Source organism: Peromyscus californicus, unplaced genomic scaffold (genome assembly GCF_007827085.1).
Source record: "Peromyscus californicus insignis strain IS unplaced genomic scaffold, ASM782708v3 Scaffold_1__1_contigs__length_55948999, whole genome shotgun sequence".
NCBI classification, from domain to species: Eukaryota; Metazoa; Chordata; class Mammalia; order Rodentia; family Cricetidae; genus Peromyscus; species Peromyscus californicus.
The window spans coordinates 16212327-16235219 of record NW_026294492.1 but is presented as its reverse complement, the minus strand read 5'-3'; positions in this window follow the sequence as shown (position 1 = coordinate 16235219).

The following is a 22893-nucleotide window of genomic DNA, read 5'->3' as shown; positions in this document are numbered from 1 at the left end:
CTTAAATCTATATTGTTTGCCACAATTTGTCTTCTGGGTTTTAGATTTGAGTATGTAAATTTCTGATAAATATTTCTCATCAAATATGTCACATAACCTACAAAATTGTGTATGTTAAATTAACCTTATTGTGGACCCTGTGGTGTATTTTCATGGTGTTCCAGGACTCACTGAATGGAATTATTATTCACCCCACCTCTCAGCTCAAATCCTGGTAATCATCTCTTGTTTTTCATCTTGCTCACCCCCCAAATGAAATCGAACAAGTCTCATATCCTGCAGCACTGCACATTTTTCTTGAATCTGTACCATCATCCCTAATAAACTCCAAGTCCAGGATTTCATTGTAATTTTTATTAGTTCTGACATAGTCTCTAAAGAATCATCTCTGGCTTGAGCATCCTTCCTCATAACACCCCTTGTGTCAAATTCAGACGTCCTTCCCTTAAATACCTATCAGGACGTGATTAAAGATGAAGAGCTTAAAGTTCCTCTTTGACATTTATGATCATTCAGTGACCTTTCTTTAGGCACATATGTCTCCCTCATCTTGTCCCATTTCACTCTTTAACATGGGGTCTGTGCTGTTGCCGCATCCTGTTCATGGCTTCAACATCCTAGGCAGTCTCTTCTAATACCCTAAATGCATTTCTGCTTCATAGGTATGTCTTTCAACCTAATTAACTGTTTCATCTTTGATATATGGCTTGAGTATTGCTTGCTCTCAGAAACCTTCCTAGAATTCTCCCAGGGATTCCTGTAATTCTTCCAGGAATTCTCTTCTTTGTGTATTCATCTCACTTTATGCATAATCCCTAATTACATTTATATTCACTCAATTATCCACCAACTTATGATGAAGCATCTAGAATAAATAGGTACCCTGGCAAAAATATTTTTATAGTATTTTATACTTTAGTTCTTCTAAATATTTCTTGTACCCTGGCCTAAGAGCCCAGAAGGCAAGAGCTGGGGGGACGCCAGAAGACCCAGTGTTTTGTCTTGTTTGACACTTTCCTGAATAGAAATGATGCCAATGATAGTTCTCTGTTAAGTATTGCTATGGCCTCTATAAATAGATGATGATATATACATTAAAAAATACAAAGAAAAAAAGGGTAAGAAGAAGATGTAGGTCTTTCCAGGAATTGGGGCCGGGATAAATGTGAAATCCTAGGTATGTTCATTCCTGCTTCACTTTTTCTAAGCTAGTTACTCTCGTTTTCAACTTATTCCTTCTCTGTGATCAGTGTTTTTTTTTTTTTCTTGCTCCTTAGTTTACATGGGGAAAGAATGGATCATTATAAAACCTCATAGTTGCAATACCTTTGTGTCAGACAATCAAGGCAAAACTCACTGTATTTCAATTTTGTCTGCAAAAGTCTTAGGGAGGATCTTTGGCCTATCCCTGAGTCCAATGGGAAGTTAAACTGCCATGGCAGATTGGAGAAAATTCTGGGTATTGAATGGAGGAATGTATTTATTTTATTAAAGAAAGAGACAATAGTTCTGGGTAGAAGAAAAACAGCCACATACTCTAATAATTCTTAATATTTGGGTGGTCTATCTCATAGCTTATGAAAAGAATTTCGTACGTCCTTCTTCATTTATTCCATGCAGAGCCCTTGGGATTTAAGAGTCCACCTTCATTTTACAGATACGGAAAGTAAGCTGTAAAGAGAATAAGAAAAGTAATCAGATTCAAAGAACTGGTGTGGTTAGAGCTAAGGCATTAATTATTGCCTTCAAATGCTTAAAATATTGATGACCTTGTGTATACATGGAGACCTCAAAAAGTTGGGGGTTAATCAAAAGGCTGAGTACTCTGCTGGACCTAGATAGAATACATTTTGCTGAGTGGAGTATCCTTATCTTTGCTTCTGAAAGTAAATCTTGAATTGTTTTCTTTAGAATTTTTCTTCATTCATTTTACACACCAGTCAAAGACCCCCCTTCTCTCCTCCCACCCCTCCAGCCTCCCCCTTAAATTAAAGAGACATGGATGAGAAATTTGCCTCTGTGAGTCTGATGTCTTTGTCTTTTAGTTAGACACCCAATGCTTATTAACTTTTACTGAGAAAAGTATTTCCCCTGCAAACATTCATCTATTTAACAAAACATTTTTTGAACATTTACTGTGAGTCAGACCATGTCTTTGACAGTGTTGAGAAACATCAATCAGATGAATCTTGGTTAGTTGAGTCAAAGAGGGCCACATGGAACTCGGACAATATTTACATATAATAGAAGCCATTAAAAAGGTTGTAAAGAAGATACAGCGAAAATGGAAAAGATTATGAGGCTGACCTGCTGCCTATTGCCTGCCAAAGAAAACTCATCCAAAGTCTCAATGTGAAAGTGTCCAGTGGCACCTTGGGAGTTCTGTGGTTAGTGGGAAAGGCATGCTTACAGGCAGTGTCATTAGCAAAGTTGAACCTTTGAGTCCTTCCTAGGTCCATCAGCTCAGGTGCTTACACTGCATCCCCACCAGGACTACGTCTTCACGGTAGCATTGGCGAAGGCTGCTGCACCATCTCGCGTGTGTCACCTCCTTGGAATTGCCCACAGATCCTTCAAATGTCGGCCAAAGTCCATAGTTCTCTTTTCTTCACCCCATATGATCACACATATATAGCAAATTTTGACATTTTTACTATGACTACAACTGTATAATGTACTGTTCATTGTTATAGTAAAACTCAAATTAAAATAAGAAAATGATCTGATTTTTAGGGTAATAGTTTACTCTTACAGAGTTGGTCATTAAATTACAAAGGAAAGAGAAAGCATATTTCTAGAAAGTAATAGGCTTGTTACTTGTTTTTCTAGTCACTTTATGCATCTATGTTAAAGGCCAAGGCCATATTGAAACTGAGTTAAAGACTATAGATGAGAAGTGCCTTATGAGTAAGCATTTATAAAAAAACAGTTTCACTAAGAACACTGAACAAAATATTACAGTAGCTATATGTCTGAACAAATGTGGCTTCTTCACAGAATGTGAAAAAATAATTCCTTGGTTGAGCTTGTACTTTACTGAGAAATGGGCACTAAAATAAATCATGTAACATGGTGTAATTTCAATTCATAGTGCATACTGTTAAAATGCCATGTGAGAAAAGATGTTTGGATGGAGAATGATAAGCAAGACTGGAGGTAACTTTTGAGATAAAGTATGAATGAGAGGGTATGGTGGACTTCTGGTGATCTGAAAGAGAACAAAAAAAAATGGCAATGTCAACACTACAATCACAATGGGGTTGTTGAAAAATTATAGGAAACCTACTAAGGTAGAAGTAAAGTGAGTGAACGATAAGCTGAAAGATGAGATCTAAGAGATAGGACAAAGCAGGATGATTTACATAGTCCTAGAAAAAGTACTTTGTGATGTGTTCTAAATCTGATGGGATGCCAGTAGAATCATTAAGAGAAATTAATAACTACTGTTTGTGAATTGGTTAACTGTGCATGTAGGTAGGAATAAGGATTAGAAAGAGGAGTTTGGTGCCATTTTTCAGGATGGGGGAGTGGACTATTTTAATTGTACTTATATAATTATTATAGGAGGGAAGTAATCATATAGGAGGGAAGACACAACCTTGGAATATATTTCTAGATGTAGGTTTGAAAATTAATTCAAAAGTGTGGAACACTAGGCGTCATTAGAGTGTGGGTACCATTTACAGCCAAGGGGGTGGATGAAACCATCTGCATGAAGGCTGAATAGGAAAGCTCCAGGGTTGGGATTCCAGGTCCTCAACCACAAAGGTGAACTGGTGCATATAAAGTATCATGGTTTAGTCCAGACTCCCAAACACCATTAGGCTCTGTGTGTTTTGTATTCTGTTTGCCCGTCTTGACTCTTACTCATGCTGATCTGAACTGTGGTGTGGGGGTGGGGGATGTTTAAAGACTGTTTTAACCAGGTTCCCCTAGCTTCTCACTTGCTTCTGTTGGGAGCAAGCCAGCCAGGAGGATTCAGTAGAAGGTCAGAGAGTCAGGGGAGATCTCTTTTTCTCTCAAGAGAGTTCCCACAGAGCATCTGTTCTCTGACCCTATTTATGCACATGAATAGGAAAATCCACAGATTTCTAAATTCCCGATTAAAATGGCATTGCACTTATGAATAATCTATCAATATCATAGCCTGTGTCTAAAATCACCTCTGGATCACAAATAATAGTTAATAAAATGAAAATCCTTGTAAACAAGGGAATATTTGATCACTGCTTCCTCACTAACCTAAAAGGTCTGTCTATATTCACTGACAGTGGAGGCTGTGAACAAATGTGTGGGTTTTTTTTTAAGATGGTGGAAATAAAGAGGCAGACACAAATAGGGACTGAGGGCAGAGGGTACCATTCATGAGAAGCTTGGAAGAGAAGGAAATGCAGTGTCTTCGCAATGTCCCATGAGCATTTCCTGGAGAAAGGGGTGACTGGGAGACAACCATGTCCATGAGCACTTGTACTACTAACATGTGACCAGGAACAAGAGGATGGTAAGTTCAGAACTGAGCTAAGCTACATATAGCTAAGGAGTTCCAGGCCTGCCTTTATTACATGGTAATACCCCATCACAATGTAAGAATTTTTTCACAAGAAAAAACCTAGTATGAGTTTTATCTGCTATCAATAATGTGCTGTGGATTATGGTTTAAATTGAGGTTGACTTGCCTGCAATCTGGTGGTCTAACACAGAAGCACTTTAAAGTCTAAGACTTGCCTTCTAATAGTGTCTATATTATGCCTGCAGGACTCCTGGTCCTCAGTCATGTTCTCGTGATCGCTAGGAAGTATCAGATGTTATTAATCAGTCTTTTTGCTCTTTGGGGGGGGGACTGCCTCCCAATTCCCAAACAATCACACATGGAGACTTTTTGTTACTTATAAATGCCTAGCTTATTTCTTGCCAGCTTTTCTTAACTTTAAATTATCCCATCTACCTTTTGCCTCTGGGCTCTTTCCTTTTCTTCTGTATATCTTACTTCCACTCTTACTCTGTGGCTGGCTGGCTGGGTTGCTGGGTGACCCTCTTTTCTTTCTCCTTGAACTATCTTCCCAGATTTCTCCTTCTATTTATTCTCTCTGCCTGCCAGCCGTGCCTATCCTTTCCCTTGCCTCACTATTGGCTGTTCAGCTCTTCATTAGACCACCAGGTATTTTAGACATCAAAAGTAACACAGCTTCACAGAGTTAGACAAATGCACCATAAAAGAATACAATACATCTGTGCATCATTAAACAAATGTTCCACAGAATAAACAAATGTAACACATCTTAAAATTATATTTTACAACTTTAGACAATGGATACTAAAATACATCTACATAGAAAGAGAAAGTTGAGTGTTCCAGAATGCAGTGCGGTGACTACAGTTCTTTACATTAGAGGAAATGTTTTATAGGACAAACTTTCAAATTATTTTTGTAAATAATAAACTTTAAATTATGTTTTTGAAAACCTATAAACTCTCAGATAAAGCTTAGAGTTCCAAAAATGGCATAGATCCTCATTTGTCAAATATCCAGTGCAAAGTGTCATATATAATAGAAGGTGAAGCAATAGAATTTGATGGACTAGCAAAAATGAAACAAAACAAATATGCATCTGGGGGGATAAAAGGAATTTAAGTTGTTTTAAGACTCATCAGGAGTGATGGTAGATTTGGGGACTCATATCCTAGACCAGTGGTTTTCAACCATCTTAATGCTGTGACCCTTTAATTCAGTTCCTCACGTTGTGGTGACCATCAACTCTGAAATTATTTTCATTGATAATCCATGACTGTAAATTTGCAACTGTTATGAAATGCAATGTAAATATCTGATACGCAACTTGTAAAGCAGTTGCCACCCGTAGGTTGAGAACCACAGTCCTAGACTCAGCTATTGAAATCTGCAAAAAGAATTCAAGACTGTTTTTAAGAATGATTTTTAATATGACAAAATGAGACAATATCTTTTACTTTCATACTGACTTTGTATTCCATCATCTATTAGTGATGGTGGTGGTGGTGGTAGTACAAGTGCTCATGGACATGGTTGTCTCCCAGTCACCCCTTTCTCCAGATGATGATGGTGATAGCCATGGTGAGGACAGAAAGGTTTCATCTCTTGAAAAAAAATTAAGAGGACAGAGAAGGGTATATGGTAACCTACAGCCTCCTGTCAACTAACTTGCTTTATTTCAGTTCTGTCCCCAAACAAAACACAAAAGCCCATTTCATGTCTGATATTTTCATGAAGCCCATCTTCTCTCTTATATGCAATGGGGCTAAGTGAATCGCTCTGAAGACAGTCTCCCACATCCTGCTCAGCTCATATTATCGACAACTCTACTCTCCAGCACCTATGTTGATTAAAGATGGATGAAGTACTTTCCAGTGCTTCCGCCTAAACCTGGCTTTGCTGCAGCTATACAATAACTGTCGCATGTTTCTCATTCCTTTTCTTTTATTAATAATACATTAAACCTCAGTCACAAAAAAAACTCAGAGAAAAAGAGGGAAAAGGGATGATAATGATTTCCTGACAGATCTTGAAAGAAAGGCTTTAACTAGTGTTCTAACTAAGCTTGACACACAATTTTTTTCATGGGTGGGTCCACTCTCCCAACCTCCTTATGCTTAATTGAAAATCCCCACTTAGGAAAGAAGTGAAGAATGTAATGAACCCCTTCCCCTCAAATCTTTCATTCGAAATATCTGATGTTGATTCTTTGGTTTCCAGTAATAAGTACTCTCCCTGTTGATGCCTGCACAGAACAGGGCCAAATAACCGTGTTTTGTGGCTGGAACTCACACTGTTCAAATTGGAATGTTTTATTAATCACATTTCTTAAAAGATATTGAACATTGGAGGGGGTAGATCAAGAAATAAATAATACATAGTCTTGAAATGGCCCTGAGATGAGTCGCTGTTCTCTTTATAAATATTACAAACCTCACATAATCCCTTAGGTAAAGACACAGTATCCAACGCACATAATGAAGAACAACAAACTAGCATTTTCAATTGAGCCACAGTATCCCTGGTTATGGTTTGCTCCTCCTGCTGAATGCGTGTTCCCTAGGGTACTGCATGCTCAGTGATTAGGAGCCTCAAATAGCAGATGAGTATGCTGAGCTAGGATGATCAACCCACATTTGGTCACTATCAGCGATTAAATGATATTAAGTATGAGAGACAAAGAGATAATCCCTATGGGAGGGGATTTGTATATGGTTTCAGTATAATGTCTAATACTTCCTAAATATCTGACCAAAGAGTCAAACATTTGGAGAAGTTATGTGTGTATAGCTTTATAATCATCTGATTTGAAAAATACTAGGTTATTTCTATACGTTAGAGAAGATTCTGGTGACATTGTTTCTTTAGTAGGGTATATCGTGGCACACATTAACAATATAAATTAGCAAAATTTATCACTTTCAGATTAACATATAATATTTTCACAGCTTATTAACAATTTGTTTTTAAAAGGATGCCATTTTCAAATACACATGCATGTATCTATCAGGGTATGTTAGACCCTGCTGCCAATGATTCCTCATCACTAACTTTTGAATCCTGTTACTAAGATCAAAAAATGTACTGTGATCCTCCAAGTCATTAGAACTTCCTCTCCTTGGCATTTCTTTTATCTGTGGATATTATTTTCACACTGGGCTCTCAGTATTTCTACTGCTAATAGTCTGTTGGCATATTTCTAGCCTCTTTTCCCAAGTAATATCAAGCTGGGAACTGTGCCATCTGTATCTGTCTGAGACTGGGGTGGTATTTTATATAATGTCTTTAGTTAATAGTATTTCTAAAGAAAGGGGAGTTGATGGGTTTGTATTTGAATGACAGAATTTCTGTCTGTCTGTCTCTCTCAACTTGAGGTCTACAAAGTCAGAGGAAGAAAATATGTTTCTAATTCCACACCTTGTTTAGATTTGAAGAAAATCCAATAGCCTTATATATTTCTCATACAGAAGTGCATACTTAAGAGAAGGTAAATTTTTACTTATTTTTCTAAACATTTTCAGTGCTTACTATAATCAAGTTAATACAAATGTAAGAATTCCTAAGATTAGTCATTGACCTCAGCAAGCTATAACTATGGATAATGTTGTTCAAATTAAAATGCTATTTTGTTGTTATTCTGTGACTTGAACTCATAAAGCTCCTAAAGATGTATGCTTTTACTTTCTATATCATTCCAGTTCACCTCATGTCCTTTCAAGAATATGTTGTTGGACACTTATCCAAAGGGTTCTCTTGGAAACACTTTCTGATATTTTTTGTTAGAATTCTACAAGCCAGTTAGACAGCTGTTTGTCACCCCCAAGATACAAATGCCACTACTGCATCATTGTGAATTTCTTGCTGGTCCAGTTAATATTGTGATTTTTAAGGTTTATACATGGGGTTGACTACCAATTATATTCCAGGTCCATCTACAAGGCAGAATTATCACACTTTACTGTGGTTCATATTATGGACACCTCACACAAGACTCTTTCAGGGTTACCCACCACTCCACAATGCTCAGACATTCCTCCAAACAAAGATGTGCCTTTTGGATGTTATATGCTGCCCTATATTTTCTTGTATTTTAAGGGGAATATTGTGGTCATAGACTGGATTATGAATGTCATAGAATGACAACTGCCAAGTCATTTACTATAGACTTCCTCATTTCTCTGAACATACTCCTAAGTAGATAATGGGAGGACACACAAATGAACCACAGTATAAGAGGAAGTCTACACTACCCATGCACAAAGTGACAAAAGCCCTTTCATTATCATTCATGGCTGGAGTTCCACAGAAGAGTGCCCTAAACTGGGGAAATTATAGTGGCTATGGACATGAAGCTCACACTTAATCACCACAGGCAGGCCAAGAATAGCATGACTAGGTTGTGGGATACCAAAGAATGGGGAAAAAAAGATGTATTATCATCATTGCCTTTAGATACCATGTCCCCTAGTATACTTCATGCTAGTACCGAGTTTAGAAAATAAATGTGTTCAGCTGGACTCAGTGGCGAACCACAGACACCTAGTTTGAATTTCAAAATGGCAGAGCATTGAACAGACTAGCCTTTCTCAATACTAAAGTAAGCACCCCACTTCAAAGTACATATAGGAGGTTTAGGGAGCTGAATGAGTTATATATAGTATGGGGCAATAGACTAGACCTTGTTCAGTACATCAGTGTGGTCCAATAATCTTGACTTACTCTTTCAGAATTATCTGGTAATGATTCCTATGAGATTCTCATTGGTTCTCTCTTAAATCTACTTGCTAGTCTCCTTTCCTCAACTCCTGGTATAAAATATTTTCAAGTTACAGCAGAACTCGATTTGTTAGAAGTATCAGAGCTAAGGTTTTACTCAGTCAAGATATCATTTACTCCATCGATTTTTCATAACACATAATCTCTATGATTTCTGGGATACACAAGTTCTGGGTAGGATACACAGTGAATACCAACTTAAGAGTCTTTGATGAGTGAGTTTTGTTTTTTTTTTTTTTGTTTTTTTTTATAATCTGAATAGCCAGGAGAAAGCCATGCTTTGGGTACAGCTCTCTCCCTGCTCTCCCTGTTTGTTTATTCGGGGACCAAACTTGTGGTGGCTCACAAACTGTGCATGTCCTCTCTCCTGTTTCCTTTGAAAGTTCTAAATGGATGTTTTCCACCTTTGGAACAGTTTGTAACCTGGAGCTTTGCCAAGAGTGAAAAGAGGGAGAGATCAGTCAAGCTGATGCTATAGCTGCAGGATCCTCTCCCCAGAAACCCAGGGTGTTTTATTTTTATTTTTTTGTCATTTCTGAGGTGTGCAGAGGTGAGAGTGTGTAGAGAGCTACTCTATGCCCAGTAGTCCATACTATTTCCACTGGGCCCTTCTGTTCTGACTGCAATTTGCACCTCAGTCAGGTGTGAAAACTTCTCCTGAAGAGAGGAAGACGTCAGCCCTTCTGCCAGCAGCAGGTGGAAGTCACTGTCCTCCTCCGTGTTCCTAGGAAGTGAGTCTGCAGCTCACACTCTGACTTTGCTCAGACACTTGAACTATTCATACTCTATTAGACACATATGAAGGAAGGAAATTGGACTTTCTCAGGTTTCAGATGTATCAGCAGGGGTGTACGACTGAAAATTAATTCCCTGACACAGACTGATGAAACCAGCCATTCCCTGAGATACTGAGATGTATTTTATATTTTTAATAACGCATGATCTCTATGTCACATGCTTTTTCTAGTTCAAAATTCCAATGTCTTCGCAATCAGACCCAGAAATTGTTTCCATAAACAATTTTCTTAATAATTACTCATTATCTAAACATGGTCAGCGTAAAATAAATAAAACCTATGTATTTGTAATAATTGAAGAATGTTATCTTGCTATAAAATGCAAGAGGAATTAATGTACGTGTTGAGGGGGCTGGAGAGGTTTAGTAGTTAAAAATACTTATTGCTCATCCAGAGGACCCAGGTTCTCATCTGTAACTCCAGTTCCAGGGTATTCAATGCCATTTTCTGGCTTCTGTGGCCAGTATGTGCATGTGTTGCACAAACATACATAAAGGCAAACATTTATATAAATAAAATAAAAGTTTAAAGATATTTTTTAAAATATACTATTTGATCTAGAAAGTAACTATAAGGAGATACTATAGGTCCTTTCTCTTAGGTTTTTTTATTCTAGTCAAAAATAATTTTCCTTTTTCTTCCCTCCTATATAAATGTAAATGTAAACATGGCTGATCTCAAAAGATTCAATCCAGATATACCAATAGTTCCAATTAAACTAACCTTGACAATTTTTACATTTTATTTCATAATGTTTTCTGTGTTTTTTATTTTACTAAAGCACCATACAGAAACCTCTAAATGTTAAATCTTAAATGTCACTTACTATATACGCCTCTAAAGAAAGTTCTTTAGTGTTCTTTGTCCCTCTTCGTCCTGATTGCTGCAGCATCTCACGTGGTTGTCTTGATGAACAAATAGCTGATACGTTAGACAACTTCAGGGCCTCCAAAATGCACAAACACATAAGGTTGTGATTGTTTCTGTGTGATTCTAATTAACTCATATTTTACTTTGCAATAGAAGCAATCATCTAATCAAGATGATTAAAATCTCTAACAAGAATAGCATCCAGAGGATGCTGGATATGTTGACTGAAAGATATAAGTGAAGGGTTTAATGGGAGTTGGCAGAGCTCTCTTGAGTGTACAGTGCAGAACTGGAATCTCTCTCTGCTAGGAATACCTGACATCACAGAACACTTCTAGGAACTGAGAAACACGTTGGAGAGTCAAAGCTGAAACAAATACTCAACAAGACACAGAGGTCCCAGACATCCTGGAAATGCATCCAAGAGCAGCTTATCTTTAACCCCAGTAAAAGCCTGTAGCATGAAGGAGTTCAAAGATTAAAAGCAGTAGTGCTTTATGAACTTTAAAATCCCGAGGAATATTGGAGATCTGAGGCTGGTAGTCACCTATCTGCCAAGTCCTTAGATCTCTCTGGGTTTTAAATAAATTGCTTAGTAGAGGAAGTCTGAAAAGGGTTTGAGTCGACCAGCCAATCTTACTATATGAACTGCATGAAGGAGCTCCCTACAACTGCAGTGGATAGCCTTTTAGGATAAAGGCTGTTTATACATTTGTGTAGACTTAATATATTTCCCTCTGGAAACACAGATGCCGGGTATCCAGGGGCTTGTGTTTCTGGAAACAGTCTCCTATGCAACTTAAAGCGTTTTGTTAAAAATAGCAAAATCTAGATAGGCAGCTAATGTGGGGTTTGTTGGTAGATAGAAATATGAGAGACATTGCATTAAAAAAGCATCAGAGCTGACAAAGGGAGGAAGCACCTGACATCACTGACACCTGACTTCCTGTGTCTTACCCTATACGAAAGGGAAACAATAGAGGGAAGGGGTAATGCTCTTGGGTAAAGTGCCTGTTAATCAAACTGAAGAAGTTAAGGTCCATAGAACCCACACAAATTCTACATCAAAGCCAGATGCAGTAGTAGTAATCCCAGAGTGCCTGTGGGGAACTAAAGGTTGAGAAGGAACCTCTGACCTCCACCCCTGTGCCATGGCATGTGCATGCCCACTACACATGTACATGTGCATATATTTAGGTATAAATACATAATATACACATATCATTCACAGGCATAAACACATACATATGAGAGAGAGAGAGAGAGAGAGAGAGAGAGAGAGAGAGAGAGAGAGAGAGAGAGAGAGAGCCAATAGAAAAAATAATTACAGTAAACTCATCATGCAATATTTTCAGAAATTAAGGTAACAAGATGGTAATGGGACATTTGTTAGGTTGTAAAGATTCATGGTGCAATGGCAGCCAGAGCCTTTCAGAGTACAAACTTCTTCAAACTTTACTTGTCCTTGATCTTGGGGATGAACAAGAGTTGCAGTTTCCCTTGATCCAAATGAGAAGGAGCTGGAGTGCTTAGATTGTTTATGCTGACCTTTTCCACATGTGTCAATCCGTATCATCCTCTTATGTGTTCATTCTGTTAATCTGAAAGTACAATAATAATGCAAACTATCTTCAAACATCCAACAAGCTTTCTTGAGAGTGTCCATCTGTCTGATGTTAAGTATGTCCCACTGTCCTTGGAGGCATATATTATAATAACAGTATAAGGATAATTCTACATCTTAAGCCTTAGCAGTGGATGTCATGCTGTGATTTTTTTTGTAGTTACCTTGAAAGGAAAGAAAGCCCAATGGTGTTTACAAAGAGTGCTGTGCTTTGTTGATGAGGGGTTATTAAGATTTAATATTAGACATGTAAGAATTGACTTGGCAGTGGAGACTTGAATTCAGTAAATATGTATCAAACTCCTCTCTGTCTCTTCCTGAAGACTGGGCATGAAGAGGAGCATTAGTCACAATCCACAGGATTGGCTCACCCAGAAATCCTTAAGCAGAGGATGGACAAATAGGAAATTCAAAAGTATGCTTTGGTAGCAAAGCTTATTTTTTAAGATTTATATGTGTTTTTTTAAACTATGTGCATATTTGTATATCTGTGCATGTGTGAGTGCAGTTGTATGTGGATTCCAGAAGAGGGCACTGGATCCCCTGGAGTTGGAATGTGTAAGTCACCTTGAACTTGGGTCCTCTGCAAGAGCAGTACATGGGATCTTCTTGGAACTGTCTTCCCAACCCCAGTCGCAAAGCTTCTATTTTTACATGGCAAAATCCAAAATGACTGAAAGCTAACTCAGAACACCACCCACTTAACCCGTTTAAAGCACAGTGTCCTTGCTTTACTAAATGGAAGCTTTCCTGTACCTATCAGTTCCTCTGGGAGACCATACTGCAGAGCGGGAGAGGGGTGTACCAGGTGATCATGATCTGGTCACTGGCATGAACTGCCTCGCAGAGCAGCACTAGGGCCTTTTTGAAATCTCATTCCCACGAGTTAAGACATTCTCAAACTGTGCTTTATTTTCTCCTTCTAACCATGATTACTCCAAAGACCTTTTGTTCACAAAGGGTGAGAACTGGAAAGAAGGGTTTTGGGAGACGCACTGGTGTGGAAATTGAGACCCACTATTACTCTTCATTTTACTCTACTTGACATGCCCATCAAGTGCTATTAAGTTCTACCTCTCAGAGAAGTGAGAGATCATGGTTGGTTGGAGAATCAGAAAGGCTACACAGTGTGACTGGAATTTAAAAAGAAGTCTAAAAGCAGATTAAGATCTTGATGGAGCAAATAGTTGAGAATGAGAATGTTCCATTTGCAGTAGAGAATTTGCATTGAGGAAGACAAATAAAGCAGTTTGGCCCATAAAAATAGTGCTGGATAGATAGAACAAGTGGGAAGTTGGTATATGCTGACAGAAAAGTGTGCCAACTCCTGGAACATAGACATTGACTATGTTTTAGATAGCTTTATGGCTAAGAGATTTGTTAGAGCAAGTAGTCAGTGTTGTTGTCAGAATTTCTAGTTTTATGACAGTAATGTCATTTAGGTTTATCTTAACAAAATGAACAGGGCTTCCAGGCCTGGATTTATCTGATCTGGACACACATAGGTATTAAGGAAAGCCCATAAAGCACTGATGAGTTAGATAAGACAGGATAAATTAGATGACAAAGAGGGAGGGGGAGGATCAGATCAATATTGCAATGTCGTGAGGAAGAACTCTTCATGGCGTGGCAAGTGTGACTTGGAATACTTTGGGCTGCTCTGATGAATGTGAGTGAAAGTGGAATAATGAATGATTATGACTCTAAAACGATGTGTCTGATTAATTAGAAACACTTGGGTACAGAGGCAGAAAGAAGGCACAATGCTTAACAAGGAGGGTTGCTCTTGCAGAAGACTCAAATTCAGTTCCCAGCAACATCTGGCCTATCACAACTGCCTCCAGCTACAGCCCCAAAGGATCTAATGCCCTCTTCTGGCCTTTGCAGACACTGCTCTTATAACACAACACACACACACACACACACACACACACACACACACACACACACACACACGCTCAGTTAAAAATGAATCTTTTTAAAGGAAGAAATAAATATTTGGACACAATTACTGGAAACTGAATAAGTACTAAGAGTAGCTGATTAGTATGAGCCGCCACAACCATTTGGATGCCTAGGTGTTTTAGAGGTGACGTTGTATTGTTTTTAAATGGAATACTTTAATTGACAAACCTATGTGAGTAAGGGTGAGTTTTTAGAAATTTGATGAAATGTTAGGATAAATAGAAATCAGTGGGGCAGGTGTATGGTATGGCCAGGTGCAGTGTGACGCACTGGGGATGCCAGTGCTGGGGAGGAAGAGACAGACTCATCCCTGAGGCTCACTGTCTAGCCAGCTACAGACCAGTGAGAGGCCTCATTTCAAAAGACAGAGAACTACGGTCATGGGTGGGCCTGGGCAAGCCAGAAATAGAAAGTGAGTGGATATAAATGCGATATGCATTCATCAATGCACCAGATTTAAAAGAAATAAATGAAGTGAACTCTGGGTGGGGAAAAAGAGCCAAGCAGACTAAGTGGACATTCTGGAGAAATGATGTCCAGGGTTGTCTTCTGGCCTCTGCATACCTGCACATACACATGTATATGTTGACCTACACACATCATCACCTGGCCCACCAAGATAAAAGTAGTCACATAGGTAGATTATTTCTAAGGAAGAAAAAAAAACAGAAGAGCTCAGAGCAGAGTTTCCATAATTTAAACATAGAAGCCAATTCCTACCCAGCATAGCCAAAGTCCTCAGTCATCTCTCTGGGAGGCAGACTCACATTCATGGGCAAGGAGGAGAGGATTGTGAGTATTTTTACTGAGGGCCCCCCACAGTCAAAAGATAAAGACAAGAAAGACACATATTGATAAAGAAATTTTAATAACCAGAAGGAAGGGATAACACTTTTCAGCTTACAGAACTTGAGTACAATTACCTGACATCTACTTTTTAAGAGAGAGAAGGGAATTTAATTGAATGCACAGTTAGACATCTATCAAAATGAATTTTCTTTAAAAACCTCATATAACAATATCCCATTTCTTTCTCGGCATAATGATTTCTTACCAACAAAGCCTGTCAGTGTTTCCTAGAAGCAATATTGAAGTGACTCCTTGCTGGAAATGCAGCAAATGAACTTTTTCTGCTCCCAGAATCTCGCTCCTCATTAGGCTAGTTAGAAATCTGCCCGGGGCTCCCATCCCTTCTTCTTTCTGATGGATGATAACTGAGGAGCAGCTAATGGACACTTTAACTGTTAGGGGGCTTTCGATTCAATCCCTGGCAGCATGGCAGCTCACTCTGAGCCCTTTCAGAAAAGCTGCAATAATATGCACAAATACGATGGTTAAATATGGGCTGGAAGGGAATGGGCTTTTTTTTTTCCCTCCCTTTCCCATGACTAAGGAGGATACTTATTAAAAGAACAGCAAATAATTTGCAAAGGCTTCTAGCAGGCTCAGACCCTCACCCCTGGAAAAGATCTATCCCACCAGACAATCCTTCCACTAATTTGCTCTTGCAAGGAGCAAAGGGAAGAAGGAAGCTTTCTCTCTAGTTCCACTTTTGCAGACACTGCCTCCTCCCATGGGCGGTGGTCTCACAAAAATTTCTTTTAAAATATCATTTAATAAGAGTTGCTAATAGAGTCAAACATTCTCAAAACATCCTGAATTTCAAATGATGGAAAATTGATAAGTACCTGTGAATGTAAAATATTTTCATGTAAATAAATGTTCCGTGAGAAGAGGCGTAATTAGAGCTTTTCAATATTGTGATCGCTTTCTCTCACTCCATGCTTTCTTTGTGTCCTCGTGGCCCTAAATAGCAGCAGGATAAATTGGTCAGCAGCTGTTCTCTTGTGCACCATGTCTGTTCCCTGCTCCATCTGTTGGACAGTTGTGTTAGTAATTATAGCTCTTGCACTTCCCGGTTCCTCTCCAGCATTCATGGTGCAGAGGCTTTGCTTTCATAATTCGTGACATCATCCTTAATCTATGGGATGAATTAGGTTTGAGGAAGACATTAGCTAGATGCTTCACATCATTTAGATTCAGTAACCCACACATGTCTAGACATTTAAATGAGGTCAGAAAAAAAATTGATTTAGCAATTCTAGACATTGAGGGAAGAGCAAGTAAGTCTTCCACAGGCAACCAAAAGAGAAACTTTTTCTGGTTCTAAATATGGATGAAGGTGGCAAGCCCCAGACAGGCTTGTCTTTTTAAATGTAAGAACTTTTTGTCAAAGCTATAAAGATACTCCTGCAATCTTGGCTGGTGTGAAAGTGTCAAGGCATGATCCAAGACAACCCCTCCTGCTAGCAGTAAGGAGCCAAATGTTGAGGGAGGCTGCCTTGACAGACCACTGCAGTTCAAAATTTGGTTTTGATGGGGTCATTTTCTCTAGATGTTAGCTCACAATTTCGGAAAATCAAGGAAGAGTACATTATATTGTAGTTGGTGGCTGGTGGCTTTGGGACTCAGTGCTGTAAGATCCATCTGGTGTGTCTAAGACTGTCTTAGAACCAAGGGGTATTGCATTTGTGACGATCTGTGTCTACTGCTATGGAAATAGTTTGTCTCATTGTTAGCTCAGATGGCATGACATAATATAACACTACCATATTATGAAAAATAATGTGACAGGGCAGATCAGGCCAGTGATGATACATGGGAAAACTGTGGCACATCCTCTGAAATCAGCCAGCCATGCTTTTAGCACAGCTATCATTTAGAGGGCACATCACTTGTGTCCCCTTTAAACTTGGTGTCTCAGGGCCATGTAAAAGCCACATTGCTCATAGGCACAGAAGTAAAGTGAATCAAGGCAATGACAAAAAGTGACCTTTGAGAGAAGCTGTGTCCCAGGAATCAATCTAAGAAGGTACAATTAGGGGTCAGTATGTAGATACCCTGGCTTCTGGGCCACATGGTATCTGGAACTTACATCTGAAGCATGTGAATGATGTTTTCATGTGGTTCAGGTAGAAAGGACATTGTTCAGAAACCTCAAAGAAAGCCTCATATATATATATATATATATATATATATATATATATATATATATATACACACACACACACACACACACACACACACACACACATATAGCATGTGCATGAGTTTATGTGCACCATGAGAATGCAGGTGCTTACAAGGGCCAGAAGGTATTAGATCCCCTGAATCTTTAGTTAAAGGTAGTTGTGAGCCACATGACGTGGAAGGTAGAACCCAAACCCAGATTCTCTGCAAAATCAATCAGTGCTCTTTACCACTGAAAACTGTCTCTAGCCCAGAGCTTCACAATTTTATCCAAGCTCAGTTCTTCATCAGATTGATACATTCATTCATTTACTACAGATATCATCCCGAGACCTTGTGAAGGATATAAAAATCACCCCAAGAATGTCATAAAGAAGGGAATTTAGTGCAGAAACATCCTTTATGTGTGTACTAGACATGGGTAAAAAGTTTTAAGCAAATCCTGGGAAAGAGAAAGCTATAGGGTACATTTTCACAGGAATGTAAACAGTGAAAATTTTCAAGGAGAAATAGTAGGGATTCTCTTATGTTAATTTGAGAAAACTTGAAATGTAGAATGAGAAGAGCAAAGCACTAGAGCCATGAGGAGACTGAAATAGCTTGGTTAGCGGCCAACCTGGATGCCTTTATCTCTTCTTCTTGCATTGCCCCTTCCATTGTTTTGAATTGTGTGTAAGCATGTCTTTACTTAGAAACCAGGATTGATTGTGAGATTTCCTCGGCTTGCCACAGTGGAGTGATGGAGTCAGATTATCTCTTTAAAATGAGTACAAGTTTATAGTGTAAGCTATTTCAATATTTTTATGTAGTTGTTAACTCTTGGGATAATATTCTCTAATCCATGATGGAAAAGGAACGTGCATTTTGTAGATTATTTTTCTTTAATTTTACCTTGCCGAGCTCTGAAGATCATTAGCTAGCTATTCAATGGGTAAGTATAATTATTTACCAAATTTTGTGAATTATATAATTCTGAGAGAGCTGTTCTTCCTGTATGGCTCCCTTTGAGTGAGGTTTTAATTTTTTAATATCTGAAAGAGAAATACAGAATAGGTACTTAATCACTTGTCAAAATTAATATGCCATATCACCAATGGGTACCAAAAAAGTACTCCCAGCTAGCTGTTTGAGTGACTGTCCAGGATTTCTACCTGAAATCCTAACCCCAGAATAAGTTTAGAAGGTGAGGATCAAGGGTTCTTCAGGAGAGAAGTAGTCCAATGCATGTCAGAAAACATCTCCATGTAACAGAGTCTGATAGAGGAGTGTTTGTAGCTTGATAAATCTCTAACGGCCTGGAAATCAAAGTTAATGAAAAACATATGTGTTTTTGTCTGTACAGACTGTGCTGGTAAAATTCTTTGTGGACAGGATTTCTATGACACAGGCTAGCCTCAGACTCCCTGCTCCCTCTATGTAGCCCAGGATGACTTACAACTCTCAGAAATCCTCTTATCTCAGCCTCTTGAATGTTGGGATTAGGCTAATTAATTAATAATTAATTAGATTGTTAAACACAACAGAGGGAAACAGAGTCAAGCGAATTCATGTGGAACACAGGACATGTAAATTGCAGGGAGGCTGAAGTAACAGAGAAGCAAGAAGGGATTACTTGTGGTCATACAGTCAAGGAATAAAAGGAGACAGTGGAAATGGGGAAACAGAGGCTAGTACGGGAGTCAGAGCTTAAAATCTGGAAAATGAGGGGTTAAAAAGCAGAGCCATGGGGCCCATTATGGAAGAGAGGGTGGAAAGACCATAAGAGCAAGAGCAAGGAGTTGAGTGTCGTGAAACTGCCTTCTCATCACGACATGGATGTTGTACACTTGAGTACTCACTGTTTATGCTGAACTGCACACAATCTGGTAAGAACGGGCCAGTTAAAACTGTGTCATGGAAGAGCAAGGAACTCAGGAGGTCCTCCTCTCTCTGAGGATTTATAAATAGTTAATGGTTACCACGGTTACTGGAGCAGGAGAGACATTTTCTACTTTCTTTGGGGGTTTAACCACAGTCAAGGTTCCCATGGTCCTGTGTAAATAACCACTCATTCATGCTCTTATAATAATCAACCTTAATGAAAATAATGGATGTGTTTGTTTGTTTTTGAGACTGGGTTTCTCTGGGTAGCCTTGACTGCCCTGGGACTCACTATGTAGACTAGGCTGGCCTCGAACTCACAGAAATCCACTTGCCTCCCAAGTGCTGGGATTAAAGGCATGCGCCACCACCACCTGGCAAAGAAACTGATTGAAACAGATACTACTGTTAGGGGACTGGCTGGGAAGAGGAAGGGGTGCAGAAGGAGTCAGGGGGAGATCAGAAAGGAGAATATGGGAGCGTTATGATCAAAATACAATATACAGGTGTAGAAAATGCCACAATGAAACCAATTATTGTGTATAATTAATATATTCAAATCAAAAAACTTTAAACAAAAACTTGTAAGAATACAAAGCCAATGGGATGGGTTCAAGGAAGACATAAATCAATACAGCCTTCCGTTAAAATGTATAGTGCACATCTACTATGGCGGATACAGCACACACAGCACTGTCATGTGAGTTCAGCTGTTTTTGCCTTGTAAGACATGGTAAGATGACATGTGAGAGCGGTCCTGGAGGTGCTCTCATTCTCCATGGGAGATAAAATAAGTTCTTAGATAGAAAAATGGGAGTGGTCTAGGGGAAGACAAAAACTTTTTGCGTTTTCCCAAATATCACCAAACTAGGTAGGCCTAGTGCTTCCTTCTTAGTTCCTAATAAATGAATGATGCTATATGACAAACCCCTTAGTTTGCAAGGTATCAAGTTCTGTAAACTGCGGGGCCACGTATTAGCCTTCTTTATTTTGCCTTAATAACCTTGACCACTGGGGTCTCCATAAAATACATTTTTAAGAATGAGTAAGCAGATTGATGGATGCATGCACACATGGACACATTCATTGGTCCCTAATCACAGTCCACAGGGACCACAGTTTACACCACTCCTTTCTTTAATTGTATTTGTTCGTTTGTTTGCTCTACATAGATTTCCCTCCTTACATCATAAAAGAGGGTAGTGACATCCTCACCTCTCCTGTTTGAAACCTGCCCCATGGCTTCTCAACCACATGCACTTCATTTGTTCTTCAACACCATAACCACATTCATTACCTAAAAATCACAGTGAAAAAACACCGTTCAATTCTTTTGAAAGGAAGAAAAAAAAAACATGCAATTTTTCTTCACTTCCTCAAAAATGATACAGCTTTAGAAAATATTAGACTTGTGACCAGCTTTCTAATTCAGAGCTAAAGTGTTACCTTTCCATTGTGTCCTAAATGAACATAATGTGCTCTGATAGTGTTCACCTGGTTCAGATAAATGGGAAGTTTTTGCAGTTACTCTGAGAGGTGTATCGGGGCTCTTTTTGGAGTGTTGATTGGGTTTTGCCAAACTCTGGTGTCCCCAGAGTCTCCACAATGACACAGGACATCAAATTATCTGAAGGAATGATGACGAAAAAAAGTTTGATTATTCTGAGACTGTTTTCTGACTTTCTAAACCCTGAGACACTCTGAGAACTAATGCGACTGCTCACATCTTTCTGAAATGTTCTCCACCTTAGCTCTTGGTACAAGAATGAAAGTACAGTTGAGAAATAGAGTAAGACTGTGTTGAGACAGGAGCTTTGTGACAGATCTTAGGGACATGTCTTATTTCACAAATTTCCAATTGATTCTTGGTACCTTATGAGTCGAGGCTCTTCATGTCTATAAGAATTGGTGTAGAAGTCTTTTGAGACACTCATAAACCTGCAGTTGTACCATCAATACTATAGTCATGAATGCACATGGATTCAATAGTGTTTTACATTCATTTGGTAAATGCATGGTAAATTTGTATGTAAATAATTCATACTGAGTGTTAAGAGCATTCATAAGAGAGAGCACATTGTGTCTACCTTTCTAATTATATGACTATGTAGTTACCCTCACTGAGTAACTAGATAGTCATATAATTAGAAAAGTATATAGTAAATATACTCACATATAGTAAATAAAAAATCTAGAAAAAAATCTTCTACAGAATTCAATGTCATATCTATCATCTATCTAGGAATCCATCCATTCGTCTATATATTTATCACATATCTATAAATTATTATGCATCTATTTGTTTGTCATCATGTATCGAGTTAGCTAACAAGCTACCTGTCTATCATTGCTCTATTTTTCACATGGTCTAGAATGGGGAAGATTACAATGGAAGCTTTATTCATGAGTGGTGATGACTAGTTGTGGTCTAGACAAGTAGAAGGTTATATAGTACTGTGGAAATGAGAACAATTTGAGGACATAACCCAAACATGACTTAAAGTTAGCCCAGCAAAAGTACCCAGGAAAGGTATCCTAATGCAGGGGGGCAGGTGATCACCATCTGAGCTTATACACCAGGAATCTCTGGTGTATAGTGGGTATGAATATCTGCAAAATAAATATGCTCAGATTGGTACATTTAAGAATCACCTAATGTCCTTAATAGGAAATACTATGATGATAAAAATAATCCACTAGAACAAATATATGTCTCTTCTAAGACTATTTTTTGTCAATTGATATCTAGGTAGCATTCTTTAAATTTTTCAAGCAGTTCATTTCTTAGAACAATTTGATGGAAGAGTTAGTATCCCCTCTGTGTCAGATGAGAAAAGTCAGAATGGTAAAGGTGAAGACCTTCCTCAAATAAGATATGGAAGAGGCAGGGTTGAGAGCCAACCTTGGCAACAGCCTCCTGTTTTGTTTGCTTAGAATTTGTTTGCTGTGTATGTTTGGCTAAGAATAAAGCTATTTACAACAGATGATTTTAATAGCTTCGTAACACTGTTTCAAAGGTATATATCAAAAGGTAACGACATGGTTCTCTTTCTAGTAAACAGTTTGTTTTCAGATTTTTTTTAATGCTACGAACAACAAAGATATATTAATTTTTATCTTTGCAAACACACCTCCAGCACAAAATCAGTTCTTAACAGTGAAATGGCTGGATCAAAGGATATGCATATTTTAAGGATTTTTTTTTTTTTTACTTATTCTGTTCTCAATCACTCCCTAGAAAGATTTTTCCAATTTACATTGCCCCATCGGGGACTGAGACGATCAATTTCTCTAAGCTCTCACCAGAAATTATTATCTTTCATTTAAATCTTTGACAGCTTGAAAATCTAAGTAGATCTGACTACAGTTTTAACTCAAATTTTTATTATAAATCAGATATCGTGGGTATCCTAGCACTTTCAGAACAAGAGAGCAAAGAATAAAAAGTCCAAGGTTATCCT